The 15,898-nt window shown below is 38.4% G+C and overlaps 1 protein-coding gene across 3 annotated transcripts in view; it reads right to left on the bottom strand.

Annotated features, from left to right (window-relative positions):
- The window catches only part of LOC127427586 (forkhead box protein J3-like), a 144,913-nt gene extending 129,555 nt beyond the window's left edge, over nt 1-15,358 (bottom strand). For all 3 annotated transcript variants that reach the window (XM_051675254.1, XM_051675255.1, XM_051675256.1), the window contains exon 1: nt 15,146-15,358. The gene's annotated coding sequence lies outside the window, so the exon portion shown is untranslated. The remainder of the gene's footprint in view (nt 1-15,145) is intronic.
- Nucleotides 15,359-15,898: the final 540 nt, after the last annotated feature.

Genomic DNA, 15,898 nt, shown 5'->3' with positions numbered 1-15,898 from the left:
GTTTTCATGCTTTGCCTTATGACTTTTTTGAGGGTTATTATGCAGGAACACACTGACATAGAGATTGATGTATATCGTCATGAAATCAGAGGCCCTCCCCTCGAAATCCATGGTGATGCCAGGTGGAAACAGGAATGTGTCTTGGCTGACCACATGTGATCGAATCATCAAAAACATCTTAATTCCAGGTTGAAACAGGGCCTCAGACTCTCCTGGTCCAACTGCAGAAGCTGGTGGGGTCACTCCAAGGGCTAGGATTCCAGCCAGCCTATTTAAGAGACAATGACTCAGCCAGCCCAACCTGATGTCAGTGGTGTCATCCACCAAGGAATCTGGCATTCTAAAGACCCATTGATCAGTGTGGCTCATGTCCCATCACTGACACCTTAACACAAGGCCAATGGGAATGTCCAATTCTCCAAAAGCTTTGGAGGCAAAAGTGATGAGTATGGCCCTCCCCCACTTAACTCAAGCTGTGCTAAGGGAGCAGCTCTGAGTCCAAAGGAAATATGACTCATTGGAGTAACATGAGGCACTCTCCACAGAACTCTTGTTTGTCAAGTGAAAGAAACTAGTTCAATGCAGCAGTGTTTGACTTCAGGATGAGAGAGGGGCTTCATAGAGGAGGGAGCCATTACTTTTGGTGTCAGTTACATCATCTTAAAGGAATATTCTGGGTTCAATACAAGTTTAGCTCAATTAACAGCATTTGAGGCATAATATTGTGGACCTCCACAAGTCTGGTTCTTCCTTGGGAGCAATTTCCAAATGCCTGAAGGTACCATGTTCATCTGTACAAACAATACCAATATAAACCTCATGGAACCACGCAACCTCTGGAAAGAAAATGCATTCTGTCTCCAAGAAATGAATGTAGTTTGGTGCGAAAAGTGCAAATCAATCCCAGAACAACAGCAAAGGACCTTGTGAAGATGCTGGAGGAAACAGGTAGACAAGAATCTATATCCACAGTAAAAGTCCTGTATCGACATAACCTGAAAAGCTACTCAGCAAGGAAGAAGCCACTGCTCCAAAACCGCCATAAAAAAGCCAGACTACAGTTTGCAAGTGCACATGGGGACAAAGAACTTACTTTTTGGAGAAATTTCCTCTGGTCTGATGAAACAAAAATGTAACAGTTTGGCCATAATGACCATCGTTATGTTTGGAGGAGGAAGGGTGAGGCTTGCAAGCCGAGAACACCATCCCAACCGTGAAGCATGTGGGTGGCAGCATCATGTTGTGGGGGATGCTTTGCTGCAGGTGGAACTGGTGCACTTCACAAAATAGATGGCATCACGAGGAAGGAAAATTATGTGGATATATTATAGCAACATCTCAAGACATCAGCCAGGAAGTTAAAGCCTGGTCGCAAATGGGTCTTCCAAATGGACAATAACCCCAAGCATACCTCCAAAGTTGTGGCAAAATGGCTTAAGGACAACAAAGTCAAGGTATTGGAGTGGCCATCACAAAGCCCTGACCACAATCTGATAGAAAATGTGTGGGCAGAACTGAAAATGCGTGTGTGAGCAAGGAGGCCTACAAACCGGGCTCAGTTACACCAGTTCTGTCTGGAGGAATGGGCCAAAATTCCAGCAACTTATTGTGAGAAGCTTGTGGAAGGCTACCCAAAATATTTGACCCAAGTTAAACAATTTAAAGGGCATGCTACCCAATACTAACAAAGTGTATGTAAACTTCTGACCCACTGGGAATGTGATGAAAGAAATAAAAGCTGAAATAAATCATTCTCTCTACTATTATTCTGACATTTCACATTCTTAAAATAAAGTAGAGGTCCTAACTGACCTTAGACAGGGAAGGTTTTCTACAATTAAGTATCAGGAATTGTGAAAAACTTGAGTTTAAATGTATTTAGCTAAGGTGTATGTAAACTTCTGACTTCAACTGTATCACATTAAAACTGGTTTATGTACCATTATATAAATAAATACAAATTAGAGGTCAACCAATAATGGATTTTGCTGATATGATAATGTGTTGAAAAAAAGGCAATTAATCTGCCAATAGTTTTTAAAATTGGTAGCCTATATGAAATGTTCTAAGTCTTCCTGTAATGGGAAGGGCCAGACAGAGGCTACAAGAGTCCAAATTGAATTAAATTCCAGATGCAGTTTTTAACCAAAAAATAAAAATAAAAATAATAATAAAAAAAAAAGATTCACAGCACGGAATTCTTTACTTTAAAGGCTGAAATACACCGGGGACTCTTATTTTGAAATGTTTGAGCTTCATTGCTTCCAGCTGCTCATTCAAACAAATAAGGGAAATAAATTGTACACTCCTACAATATTCTACAACATATTACAATATAAACAATTAAAAGTAAACATTGTAATATTTCATCAACACTACATCATCATCAACAGATGATCATTAGTGATCGCTTGTCATAAATTTCCGATATGGCCTAATGATTACGAACTGCTCTGCGACAGCTGGAAACACTCACAAGCCCTCCGCGTGCTTGGAGAAAACACAACAATGCTGCGTTTTCACTCTAAAGGATGCAGCACATGCATTTATTTAATTAAATCATTATTTTTTTTCTTTTTTTTTCTTCCCCTTTTTCTCCCAATTTGGAATGCCAAATTCCCAGTGCGCTTTTAAGTCCTCGTGGTCGCGTAGTGATTCGCCTCAATCCGGGTGACGGAGGACGAATCCCAGCTGCCTCCACGTCTGAGACCGTCAACCCGCATGGCTTGTTGACCGCGTCGTCGCGGAGACATAGCGTGTGTGGAGGATTCACGCCATCCACCGCGGCATCCACGCTCAACTCACCACGCGCCCCACCAAGAACGAATTATTCTAGCATTTATAGCGACCATGAGGAGGTTACCCCATGTGACTCTTCCCTCCCTAGCAACCGGGCCAATTTGGTTGCTTAAGAGACCTGGCTGGAGTCACTCAGCACACCCTGGGATTCGAACTAGCGAACTCCAGGGGTGGTAGCCAGCGTCTTTTACCACTGAGCTTCCCCACATCTGTGCCTCGACACAATCCTGTCTCTGAGCTCTGCAGGCAGTTCCTTTGACCTCATGGCTTTGTTTTAGCTCTGATATGCATTTTCAGCTGTGAGACCTTATATAGACAGGTGTGTGCCTTTCCAAATCATGTCCAATCAATGGAATTTGCCACAGGTGGACTCTAATCAAAGTGTAGAAACATCTCAAAGATGATCCAGAAAAATGGGATGCACCTGAGCTAAATTTCAAGTGTCATACCAATGGGTCTGAATAGTTATGTCAATGTGATATTTCAGTTTTTTCTTTTTAATAAATTTGCAAAGTTATGAAAAATCTGGTTTTTGCTTTGTCATTATGGGGTATGGAGTGTAGATTGATGTGAAAAAAAATATTTTAAACATTTTAGCATAAGGTGCAACATAACAAAATGTGAAAAAATTAAAGGGTCTGAATACTTTCTGAATGCACTATATACACCAGGATTTTCGCAGAAAGTGGCGTTCTGAAACGTCATGTAAACGAGAACGCTGATTTCCTAACGCCACTTAAGGGATTTTGAAAAAGCAGTTTTATCACACTTGGGTCTCTCCCAGAGAATGCTGCTTATGTGGCCATGTAAATGCAAAAGAGCCATTCTTACAGGTTTTTGAGGATTGTGCATGTGCATGAACAGACCGGATAACAAACATCATAGGATTAAGCCCAACAACAAGACAACACAGCAGAAAAACAAATTCTACATTTCTGGGAGTACAGTTGGAAAAGCACATACACTATCAACTATATCCATTTATACACACCAATTTAAAATATCGACTGACCCACATGTTCATGTATTTGCACTCGTACACTGGGGGAATCCCAGAGTTTTACATAAGAGGTAAACCCCACTATTGCAGCACAATTCCACTGCAGGTCACGATTGAAAGTAAGAAGAACAAACACAGCAACAACTATCTGAATATCTGCAAGTAAAGCAAAGCAACAGAGAAAAAATAGCAAAGTCTTCCTCAGATGCCATGTTTGTTATTTACACAAGCATTGTGGGGAAATGAATTTGCTGTGGAAAAAGCTAGTTACTGAACGAGCCACCTGTATACGGGAGTAAAGAGTTTGCCCCTTTTACAGTGCATGTAAATGGAAACGCAACAAGCCAATTTTTTTCTGGTGTCCATGTAAACGTAGTCACTAACTGTGTAACTCGAACATTCATCAAGCACAGCTAGTGCTAAACCAAACTAAGTGCATTATATAACTACTGTAAGTTAGCATTAAGTATATATTTTTTTACTGCTTCATATGCTGACATTTTCTAAAGTAATTTGACTGCTTCTGGAAAAGTGACCTGAATCAATAATGTTTTCAAATTAGCATTAAACATTTTTAAATTAAACAAAAACAAGTTTTAAAAAAAAGAATTTTAAAACTTAAAATTATTCCAGAAATCATTGTTAAAAAAAAAAAATGAATAAATGAAACACTAGTAAAAATGATCTACTATTTCAGCTTAGAATTAGCCTAGGTTTACTAATCAGACAAATGCTGAGACTCTCAAATAGGAGAAATGACCCAAAACACAGAGGCAGAAATTGCTCTAAGAGCACAGAGCATGGATAATTGTCCATCTTTAGCAAGTTATTAGGGCTTCTCCAGAAGTGCATTTGTAACTACAGCTGAGTGTGCAGTAAGCTAAAGTAATTAAAATGGTTATTAAATGGCATTAGGAAAGCTTGATTATGATTACTTAAGCGGTGTAATCTAAGCAAAATCCTTTCCCTGCTCACAGCTAACAAGTCTCAACTGAACATGAGAGTCTCTGTTACCTTCAGAGGGCAGAAAGAGAGAGATACTGTATTTTGCCATGCTGGTATATACTCTTAAGAGATTGAAACATGACACAAAGCCCTCCAATTCCACTGTGACACACCCTCGCAGACAAACCTATTGTCAAGGACCAATAGGCAATGCAGAAAGAAATGTTTCTGCAGTCATACTGAAAGGAATGAAAATAACCAAGGTGTATCCCCACATGTTTCTCAGAATGCCAGTGGTAAACTGAGGACATGTGTAGTCAAATGCATAATACAGCATGGTTAATGAGAGTGATTGAATATGCAACATGCTGAAGCCACAAAATGCTACTGTAGTTTGTCTGAATTTGGTTGGGAAGGACTTTGTTAAACAGATGCAACATGCTAAATGGAACTGCATCCAGGCTGCAGCCAAGGCCCAGTTTGTACCCATGAAAAACTTGATCTTAAGGGCAGATGGTTTGAACAGGTCTCCAGCCAGGTAACTGAGGCGGATGACATATAATCTGTCCACTGCACCACATATCTGGAGTTCCAACTGCTGTTAGATCTGCCAGTACAGCACAGTACAGACCAACATCTGAAAAAGTTCTCTGCACATGGGAAGACTGGTAGAGCTCTGGCAGTGTATTTCAGCATTAATAAAAAATGAAAAGTGTAGTGCTTCGGTAGATCTGCGCTCCTCTTCCCTGGGGTGGGGGGGGTGGGGTTGTTTGAAAAACTCTGAACCAGTGCAGCATTCCCATATCCACCCATATCTAGAGAGGGGCTCTTTAAAAATGCATTAATTTACAGCGAAAAATAGATTAAAGCACCCAGCTGAGCAAAACTCGAAATTTGGCTCCTGAATAACATTAATAATAAAACAGCTCCCAGAAGCCCAAGGGGTTTCACCTGAAGAAACTGTGTTGGCTTCGGTTCACCTTAGAGCACCTAGTGAGTAGCTAATTTTTAGCAATCACTAAAATAACATTTTAATCATCATTCAAAAGTATGAATATTCCACTGCACTACAAGTGGGGTGAACTGCTGTTCACAATGTCAATCCATGTCAAATCGGATGAAAGTCTTGAAGCTGCAATTCCAGCAACCAGTTGCTCAAAAATGCCTGGAACTGCAGTTACTCTAATTGCTCTGGTCAGTCCTAAACGATGTTCATGTAAGTGTAATTATCCCCTGTGATCTTTCACATAAAAAGACTTCTATAACATTAAAAAGTGGGCTCACACAATATGACTGCAAACAAAATTCAAATTGGAATTAAAGATGAATGGGTTCATAGCTCATCTGCATTCTAAAGATGAACAACTTTGCTAATGAATTCTGAGCTTACTGACTCTCACCACTGCAAAACAACTTCATTTTAGATTGTGGAATAACATGAGCTTCGGCATGCAAGGCATCACTGCGATAGTTTGAAATGGACATTACAAAGCATTCAAAAGACAAGTGGTACAGTAATTACCCTCTAAAGCCATGAGTTCAGATTGTCAGTCTAAATCCGATTTTTTGAGTATCCGATCGGAATCCAATCTTCATGACTGACTGTCCGCACTATGTATCGCAACTGATCACATCCAATGTGTGTCCCCCGTGGCTATCTTCATTTTCTGGCATCTCTGCATTGGTTGCCATAGCAATGATGTTGCATCATTACACAAAAAAAACAACATGGAGGGGAATGAAATGGGGATTTTAGAAAAAACGGCGCGCTATTTCTCCTAGATGTAGCTGAAATTTAATCCAAGCACATAAGCAACTTTGAGCAGAATTGTCTGTTACTTTAATGGATTACCTGTATTAATCTAGGGCCTTATGAAATCAGTTTTATTTTTATTAAAAAAAAAAAGAAAAAAAAAATTACAACAATTACTTTTCAACATACCATAGCATTATTTTTAATAAATGCTATGCTATAAATACTGATGCTCAAAGCACATTCCAAAACACAACACTGGAATATTTTTGTGTTTGTTTGTTTTGTTTTGGGTCAAATACAGTGCTGCACATTAGAGCATCACAGTTTTAATGAAAGCAGTAATGAAACTTTTGCTTGAGAGATTTTGCTTAAATATAATGTAATTATTATTGATATATTACTACTTCTACTAAATTGAATATTACTTTTTACCATACAGAAGTAATACATTTATTTATTTAAATTTTACGCATCTAGTTAAATTGAGTTTTTATTTTGGTGTTTTAGCGGAAACCCGGATGTTTTTGACGACTTCACTTCTCACCCCCGGAAAAGCCATTCGCTATATGGGCAAATGTGCTTTTTAAATCGCAAACAACTATGATTTAATTATATAAATATATAGTATGCATGTGTTGCATGTCACAGTGGATAAAGTGCTCTGCTCTTTGTAATTAATACACACACAGAGCGTACGTGAAGTTAATGATGCGGTAGGTGTGTAAGCAGTGGCTTCTCAGATTCACTTACTGTTGAAGCATGCAGCTCAGCAAGGCATTATATAGGTTTTGTTTAATTAAATCTCAGCCTTTTATGGTTTAATCATTACACAAGGAGAAATCACGATTTTAATTTTGATTAATTATGCATTAATACATTCACTTTTTCCCCAAATACGTCAAATTCAGTGACATTACAAATGTAATAGTTAATTCTGTTTTTATGACTGGATTCCGCGATTTCGTCCATTTTCCGCATAAATCTGAGCTGCAGATGTTCATGCTTCTCATAAGTGTCCCTGCATGTTGATATTAGACACAATGAAGAAGAGTGTATATATCCGCTTTTTTAATTTTGCAGATCGGACAGTTATTTCCTTTTAAACCGCTCGTAACGCAAAGTTTAAACTCTTGTTTTAGCGCAGCGGTTGACTGACAGGTGTGGGCAGGCACTTCGCTGCTGCAGGGACACATATAGGATGGATTAGCATTTACACATCAAATGTGATGAGGTCATATGCGTTTTTTACCACATACATATGTGATTTTTGTGATCCAGTCTAGAGCTGCACGATTTGGACAAAAAGTCACATTGCAATTATTCTGAAAAATATTACGATTGCAGTTTGAACTGCAATATGATAAATAAATAAATTAGTAAATAAAAGATTACTCAAATAAAACAGTGAAGAGAAAAAAATATATATATATATAAATTGTACCTGCCCACTGTGTACTTGTTTTTGTCCACTTTGTGATAGGGTCTCAGCCCACTATTCATCATCATAATTTTTTGAAACCCAGCCAACTTGAATATTAGTGATGATCTGATCAGGATTTTTAGAGCCCATACTGTTCACAGATTTTGTTTTCATCCAATACAGATCCTGATCATTTATCCTTTTATTATCAGCTTTGTCAAAACTGGTGATGTGTAAGCTTTCTGTTCACTGTTAACAGAATATCCCTGTTGGTAATACCATAGTTGTTGCCTAGTTTTTGCTGACAAAAATACTGTAGGCTGGTTAAAAGATTATCAAATAAACACAAACATATTTATTTAAAAAATTAATATTTTTTTTTATATGCCTTAAAAACAAGTAAGCTTACACAAAATATTCTCTACTGTATAACAGTATACTGTAGATAGCGTTATAAAGAACAAGGCTTAATGTTAGGGCTGGGTAATATGTCTTTGCCCAGCCCAAATCTCAATTTTCAGCAAATTGACAATATTCTATATATATCTTGATAATTATGTATTTGCTCTAAAAAGGCTCAAAAGTGTTTGTTTTTTATTATTATTATTGGAGGAACCATCGTTTCATCCAAACAGCCATTGCAGCCAAGTAGATTCAATATTTTAAAGACATTAAACTAAAATATAATAATTCGTTTCTCATTAAATAAACACAAGGGAGAATGAAATGTAATCGTTTTCATTGATAATGTGCTGCGTTTGTAGATTTGTATAATATTTTGTAGCGGTTGCAATTGCGCAAATGCTTGAACCTGCATTACTTTGATTTCACAATGCACGTGAACTGATCTGAGAGAGCCGCCATACACGTGCACACAGATCAGCGTATCACTGGTTTGTTCTGAATCACACACAGACCGTGTTTATCTGTCTATAAATCACAGCCTTTTGTGGATTAATAATCATACCATGTTAATGTTATTTTGGTTAATTGTGCAGCCCTGAAGGATCGTGAAATTAGTCTACTGATGGCCAAATGTTAAAATGATCACAATATTAATGATATTGATCAATTTTACATTGTCAGCAAAATTATCTTGATTATATTGTTAATATTCGATATATCGCCTAGCCCTACTTAATGTCAAACTGAAATTGAACTGATAACCCATTGGTTATTGGTTTAATTAAACTTAATGTGAAAGTTTCAGTTATTTATTCTTTGCCATCATTTCATTTAATTATTTTTATTAATTTATTTTAAATTATATTTTACTTATTAATGCATTATATTACAGTACACTGCCTGGCCATTTAGATTTATGATGTGGGGTTGCTTCAATTGGTCAGGTCTAGGATCAGCAATGTTATGCGGCAATAAAATAAAGTCAGCTGAGTACCTGAATGTACCGAATGACCAGGTTATCCCATCATTGGATTTTTTCTTCCCTGACAGCACAGGCATATTCCAGGATGACAATGCCAAGATTAATCAGGCTCAAATTGTGAAAGAGTGGTTCAGGGAGCTTGAGGAATCATTTTCACACATGAATTGGCCACCACAGATTCCTGACCTTAACCCCATTGAAAGTCTTTGGGATGTGCTGGAGAAGACTTTACAGAGTGGTTCGACTGAATACAATCAATACCGCCTTTAGCTTTGATTACGGTGCACATTTGTCGTGGCATTGTTTCGACAACCTTATGCAAAGTCACAACATTTATTTCTGTCCAGAGTTGCATACATTTTTGGCCCGAGATCTTGTATTGATGACGGGAGAGTCAAACCACTCCGTAAAGTCTTCTCCAGCACATCCCAAAGACTTAAAATGGGGTTATGGTCAGGACACTGTGATGGCCAATTCATGTGTGAAGATGATTCCTCATGCTCCCTGAACTACTCTTTCACAGTTTGAGCCAGATGAATCTTGGCATTGTATCCCATGTTATTCTTATGATACCTGTGCACGGCAGAGACTGAGAGGCTGCCGCAATGGACGGATAAAAGACCGCTTGTTTCACGCAGGTCGCGTCAGTTTCCCTTTGTCTAAATATCATGTGCTCATTGCACATAATGAACTGAGCCGAACTGGGAGCACATCTGATTTGTGGAGCTCAGAACCGCTCTGAAAACACTGTAATAATGCACTAACACAAACAAGACAGAGCAGGGTTTATAAACTTTGAAGAGCAGTGCACGAAGACTATTTATTTAATTAAATCACAGCCCTTTGCGGTTTAATACTCGCACATGGTTATATCGTGATTTAGATTTAATTTTGATTAATTGTGCAGCCCTAATCCGATCACAATACGTTTTAGACCCCCGTTTAGACTTGTATTTAGTGCAGAACACATGTGATCGGATCACCAAAAACACTTTTATCTTAATACCAGGTGTAAACGGGGTCACAGTTTAAGATTAATTGCAAGCACCTTGCCTGAATTAACCCTGCTTATCAGAATGTAGCCTAATCAATTCTAAATTTAACTAATAACTGCTAACTGTTTTAACACTAGCACTTTAACATTCATATATATGCTTAAAAAGTACTAACATGTAGCTTTGTTATATGTTTATTGTTTACATGAAAATTTGTACTATTAACAAGTATTTGGGTTAATTTGTAGAACACGTGCCAAAATCCGGTACGGTCTCTTTAAGAAACCGGCAGTTCAGTGAGCGTCTCTATGTTTTGGTTGAGCGCACATTAACGAGAGAGGAGTCAAATCACTTCTTTACCGCATCTGTGCTATGCGTGATTAGAATCAAATGTTTATTTTTGTTGTTTTTGATCAACAACTTACTGTAAAGAACAAAAGCATATTAAAAGAGACATTATTCAATGACAAATACGAGTCAAACCAAACTTTTACTCTCAACACAGTGAAAGGATCTCGCTGCTGAACTTCTTCGCCAATATACTACTCAATCACTGGTGAGCGAAATCAGAAAATGTACCAGCCAGTGGCTAATCATAGACATTTTTAGTCGCACAGGGCTAAATTTGTTCGCATATGCGGTGATTTACTCACATTGTAGAGGGTTGTCACAGAGTAAAAGATCAATCTTTGGAATTTGAAAATCAATACTGAGAAGATTGTTCAAATGAAGATTGCGATGCATCAGAAAAAAATCTATATGTTTACCCAGTCCTAAATTGTACTGTAACCAGCATAGCTTGGGTCGTTACCTGATGGGCGTGTCTGAGCTGAGGAAGCCATGCATTTAGCTTGCCTGCACCCCATTTACCAACAGGGGTCTGCTAACTCCATCTCACCGACAGCCATTTGAATAATCGCTTCAGCAAGGGGGAAAAATTAAAAGCCTCTCAGTGAGACAGGGCTGGGCAAAGGGCCACCGCTGCAGTCCAAATGAGCAATTGGTATGCGAAAGGTGATGGGATGTCTCTTTTTTGTCCATGTCAGTTTACTGAGTCTACAAACGCCTTGCTGCTAATTCGATGCCATTACACTGCATTTAAAAATTGCAAACTGAAATATGTCTGATCTTGGAAAGCTATCGAAAGAAAAGGGAAACAAACCACTTGTTGGATCTACTCTTGACACAAAAAGAGAGAAAATTATACACTGGTTTCACACAACACAAATGTAAGAGAACAGATGTTTGTGCAAAACACTCAGCAGCACAGCTGGATAAAGGCTTAACTTTCTAAATGTGGGACAAAATCTCATCAATCTATTCAGCAGAGGGGAAAAAAATGCTAATGACTCAAAAAACACTGTAAACAGTGTAACATTAAAGACAGCTCATTAAACAGAACACAGTATAGCTCCTTCATATAAAAAAATAATAATAATGTAGCAGCCAAACATCGAAAGTGCTATACAACGCCAAATTTGGTGTGTAGCCTATGGCATCATTTAGTGATGATAAAGTAGGTGGACTGCATAAAGCCAGCAGTTTCCATGTGAGTTTAGACTTGGCGGCAGGATGCCCATTGACGCCTAGGGGCATGAAGGAGACGAGTCTGTGAGCAATACTGCAGCAGAGGCCTCGTCAGATCCTGGCATGGGAACAGTTATGGTACGTTACAACAGATGCCATGCTTGTGTTCTTTAACAGCTCCCATTCCAGCCCATTTAGCAATTTACCAATGAGCAAAATGCCGCTTAATATTACAGATAACAGATAAGAGCAATACCTTTCTTATAAAAGGATTCACAACCAAAGTAACAAAAATGTCTTTCACGGTTACTTTCAATCAGCTTCATTATGTTATAAGGCTAAGGTGCCAAATGTAGATTGTACAAATGTCATCAGAGTAAGCAAATACTACAACTAAAATACTATTTATATTTTAAATGGTAAAGGCATAATAAATGCATTATTATGCATTCAAAGTCTCATATTACACCTTATAATATGATATCTTCTCAAAGATTTTTAAGTACAGTTTTAATCATAGTTATAATACTTAACCTACTCAATAGTTTTCCCTTAAAGAGTAGCCTATAATACATTATAACACAATCAGTATTCAATTTTATCCACAGTGGTTGAAATGCGATATAAAAAAAAAATTATTATAATAAAAAAAGAAATATATATATATATAATTTTTTTATTTTTTATTTTTTTATAGGTTTTGTATAAGTGCTGTAATGCAAAAGTAGCTTATTGTCAACAGTCATAAGGCTTTATGACGTGATCATACCATCATTAGTGGTCTTGGTCTGCTTAAAAAAAACAACAAAAAAAAAAACACTTGGCATACACTTGTAACATACATTACAAGTCAAGCTAACAGTATATAAAAGAATATAAAAATGTACAGAATATACAAAGGAACACACATTCACGATGTAAGTTGAAAGACATTAAGAAATTTACCCTATAACTTTGCCCAGCAAGGTGTAATTTGAAATGATAGCTCACCCAAAAATAAAAATAACAAAAAATCCTTGTCGGTCTCTTTCTTCTGTGCTAGCATCTTTACTACTCCAGCCACTGTGAGAACTTGGCAGTCCTATACAGCAGATATAACCTTTGTATGACAAATTGCTTGCTATGCAACTCATTTGTAAGTCACTTTGGATAAAAGCATCTTCTAAATGACCAAATGTAAATGTAATTCTCTCATCATTTACTCACCTTCATGCCATCCCTTAAATGACTTAAATATTGATCTGTTTCTCACCCACACCCATTATATCTCTTCTGAAATATGGATTTAACCAATGGACGTGTATGGATTTCTTTTATGTTTCCTTTATGTGCATTTTTGACCTCCAAACTACTGGCCACCATTCACTTGCACTGTACTGACCTACAGAGCAGAAATATTCTTCTATAAATCTTTGAGTTCAGCAGAAGAAAGTAAGTCATACACATCTGGGATGGCATGAGGGTGAGTAAATGAAGAGAGAATTTTCATTTTTGGGTGAACGATTCCTTTAAGAGGAACATAGGCCATAGGCCATATGAAAATATAAAATAAAGCTTGCAAATAGATGGAATATATATAAGTAGACAATGCTTTTGTCACTTTAAGCTTCTATTCTACTTCTATTGATTATAACTTCTGCAGATAAACTTTGATGTTGTTCATGTTATAATGCATTATACTCTAAGGTATAACTATGAATAGGCAAGTATTATAATGTAGTATCGCCAAATTGTGGTTACAATTAATTATGAGACGTTATGATATAAGGCATTTTATGAAACACTATAAATGCATTATAATGCATTTATGATGCCTTTAAAATGCACCAATTTTAAATCCAAAAGGGAGCACTTTCAGCATAAGAACCAGCAGGCATGTTATGACAGGCAACTGATGGTTCAATCATTTTCTGCATTCTGTGAGCTGGCAACCCAAAGACAAACAAGTCTGATGCTAACGTGAATCTTTCACACTATTGTATTGCCACACTGACTGGGTGGGTAAAATATGTCTCGAGCAGTTCACATATGTCCATCACTCAATATTTTCAGCAGGCTTGTGCATAATTCAACAGCCTCAACACTCTTTAAGTGAATGAGGGGGGAACCCAATAAAACTAATAATATCTCTGTTCCATTGGTCAATTTTAATCAGGCATGCAAGAGCAGACAAGCTGTCATTGAAATGCAATTCATGTGTCTACTGATAACTTAATGCCACATTATTGTGGCTCCATGTACAATACAAACGTACGAGACCACGAGCAAAAAACTAATTCAACAACAGTAAAGATTTGTTCTTGCTGTTGCCAATCCAACGAGAAACATCCCTGCACCTGATGACAACACAAGGATCTAGCATTTACTACATACGACAACCAAGCAAGACACGACGTGTTCAAAATCTAGCAAAATGCAATGTGGACATAACACACATTCTGAGAATATGATTCTGGTCAGACCTGGACAAACTCAGTGAGTATTATCACCTGTCGTCCAATTCCTCAAACCCCGTTATTTGTGCAAATTCACCCAGCTTATGGAAAAGATCCCAGCCACCTTTACTTGATCCTGTGTGTCACTTCAAAAAGATCGATAATACTCAATATTTCCAATCAATGTTTAATATAGGCTACTGAGTGCTGATGATACATCTGTATAGCACGGTTTGATCTCACAAAAACAAGCTTCAATGCCCACAGTGACTTAACATGCGTTTTAATGTCATTCTGAAGGCACCACAAGTTGGCCAGGATTCTTATTTGCAATGACACGCAGCTGCCGCGGGTCTGTTTGCAAAATATTAATAGATACGGCCTCCACCTCCAACTACTGTTAGATGACAGCACCAAAAGTTGCTCGTTTGGCAGTTCGTGGCCGAACAGATCCCAACCAGCTCGACTTACCGACTAAGTTTCAGTCACAAATACTTCAGAGTTGGCACGTTAGAAGCCTGTAAAATAACCGAACAAACAGCAGGCTAGATAAAGTAAAGCTTGCCGCTAATTAGCAGCTCACTGCCGCTACCTGTCTGGCAGAATCGTACTGGCGGCTAGCTGGCTTGCTAACTAAATTTCTCCTTGTGACAGCCGAGCTCTCGGTGTCCCCACCTGCCCCCGACCGAACGACAGCAGCAACAGCAGCAACAGCAGCAGCAGCATACCACTGAAGGCCTGAGCTTCCCATTTTCCCTCAGAACTTCGGCACAACGCAGCTAACAGTAAAAGTCGTCCATTTTTCCCGGGCCCTGACTTCAACTTCGCGAGCTCCATACCGCGAGCTCGTAACGTTCACCCGCTCGCTCGCTCCCACTCACCCGGGCTCGTGTCAGCCGCTGGAGGCCAGTCCAGGTCTGTCAAAGTTAGCCGTCCCCTCCCCTTCCTTTTTTCGATCACAGCTCCCGCTCTCTCCTCGAAATAAGCTTCAGCTCTGCGTGTTTGTCGTGGGTTGAAGACCCGCAATCCCTTTACCGATTTGTCCGTGGTGTCTCTTCGCCTCTCTCGCGCTCGTTCGTCTTTCTCTCCGAATAGCCAACATCCGGGCAATGACGAGCGGCTGCTTGCGCGTATCAAGTATCCGGAACTACTTTTGGGCATGAGCCGCAGAACGGCCCACTGTACCAAGCTGCGACAGGGTTTGCAATCTAAATAGCAACGGAAAGTAGTTCCTCTTGTGTGCAAGAAAATTGTCACCTGAGTTTTCGATACTATTGTCGTCAATGAAATTTCAAAGTCACCATTATAATAAGCATAAACATGTAATAAAAACGAGTGCACTTATTGGACTTTGTGTGTGTGTGTGTGTGTGTGTGTGTGTGTTTTATTTACTAATGACATTTAAATATGATTGTGAGTTCCTGAAATGTCTGTAGATCTCAGATAAACGGTATACTACATATCTATAGTATCTTGCCATTGCACTACCTGTATATTTCGGCAATCATGAGGATGCAAAAATACTTAAATGTATTAAAGACTTGCAGTGCATTGATATAAAAAAATGCTTGTCATTTCGCATTGCTTTGACAATGCTGCCCTCTGTTAACCTGGAGGTTAAATACTTGCTTACT

This window comes from Myxocyprinus asiaticus, chromosome 37, assembly GCF_019703515.2.
Source record: "Myxocyprinus asiaticus isolate MX2 ecotype Aquarium Trade chromosome 37, UBuf_Myxa_2, whole genome shotgun sequence".
In the NCBI taxonomy this organism is placed as follows: domain Eukaryota; kingdom Metazoa; phylum Chordata; class Actinopteri; order Cypriniformes; family Catostomidae; genus Myxocyprinus; species Myxocyprinus asiaticus.
Note: the sequence above shows the minus strand (reverse complement) of the source record. Positions and strands in the feature narration are given on the sequence as shown.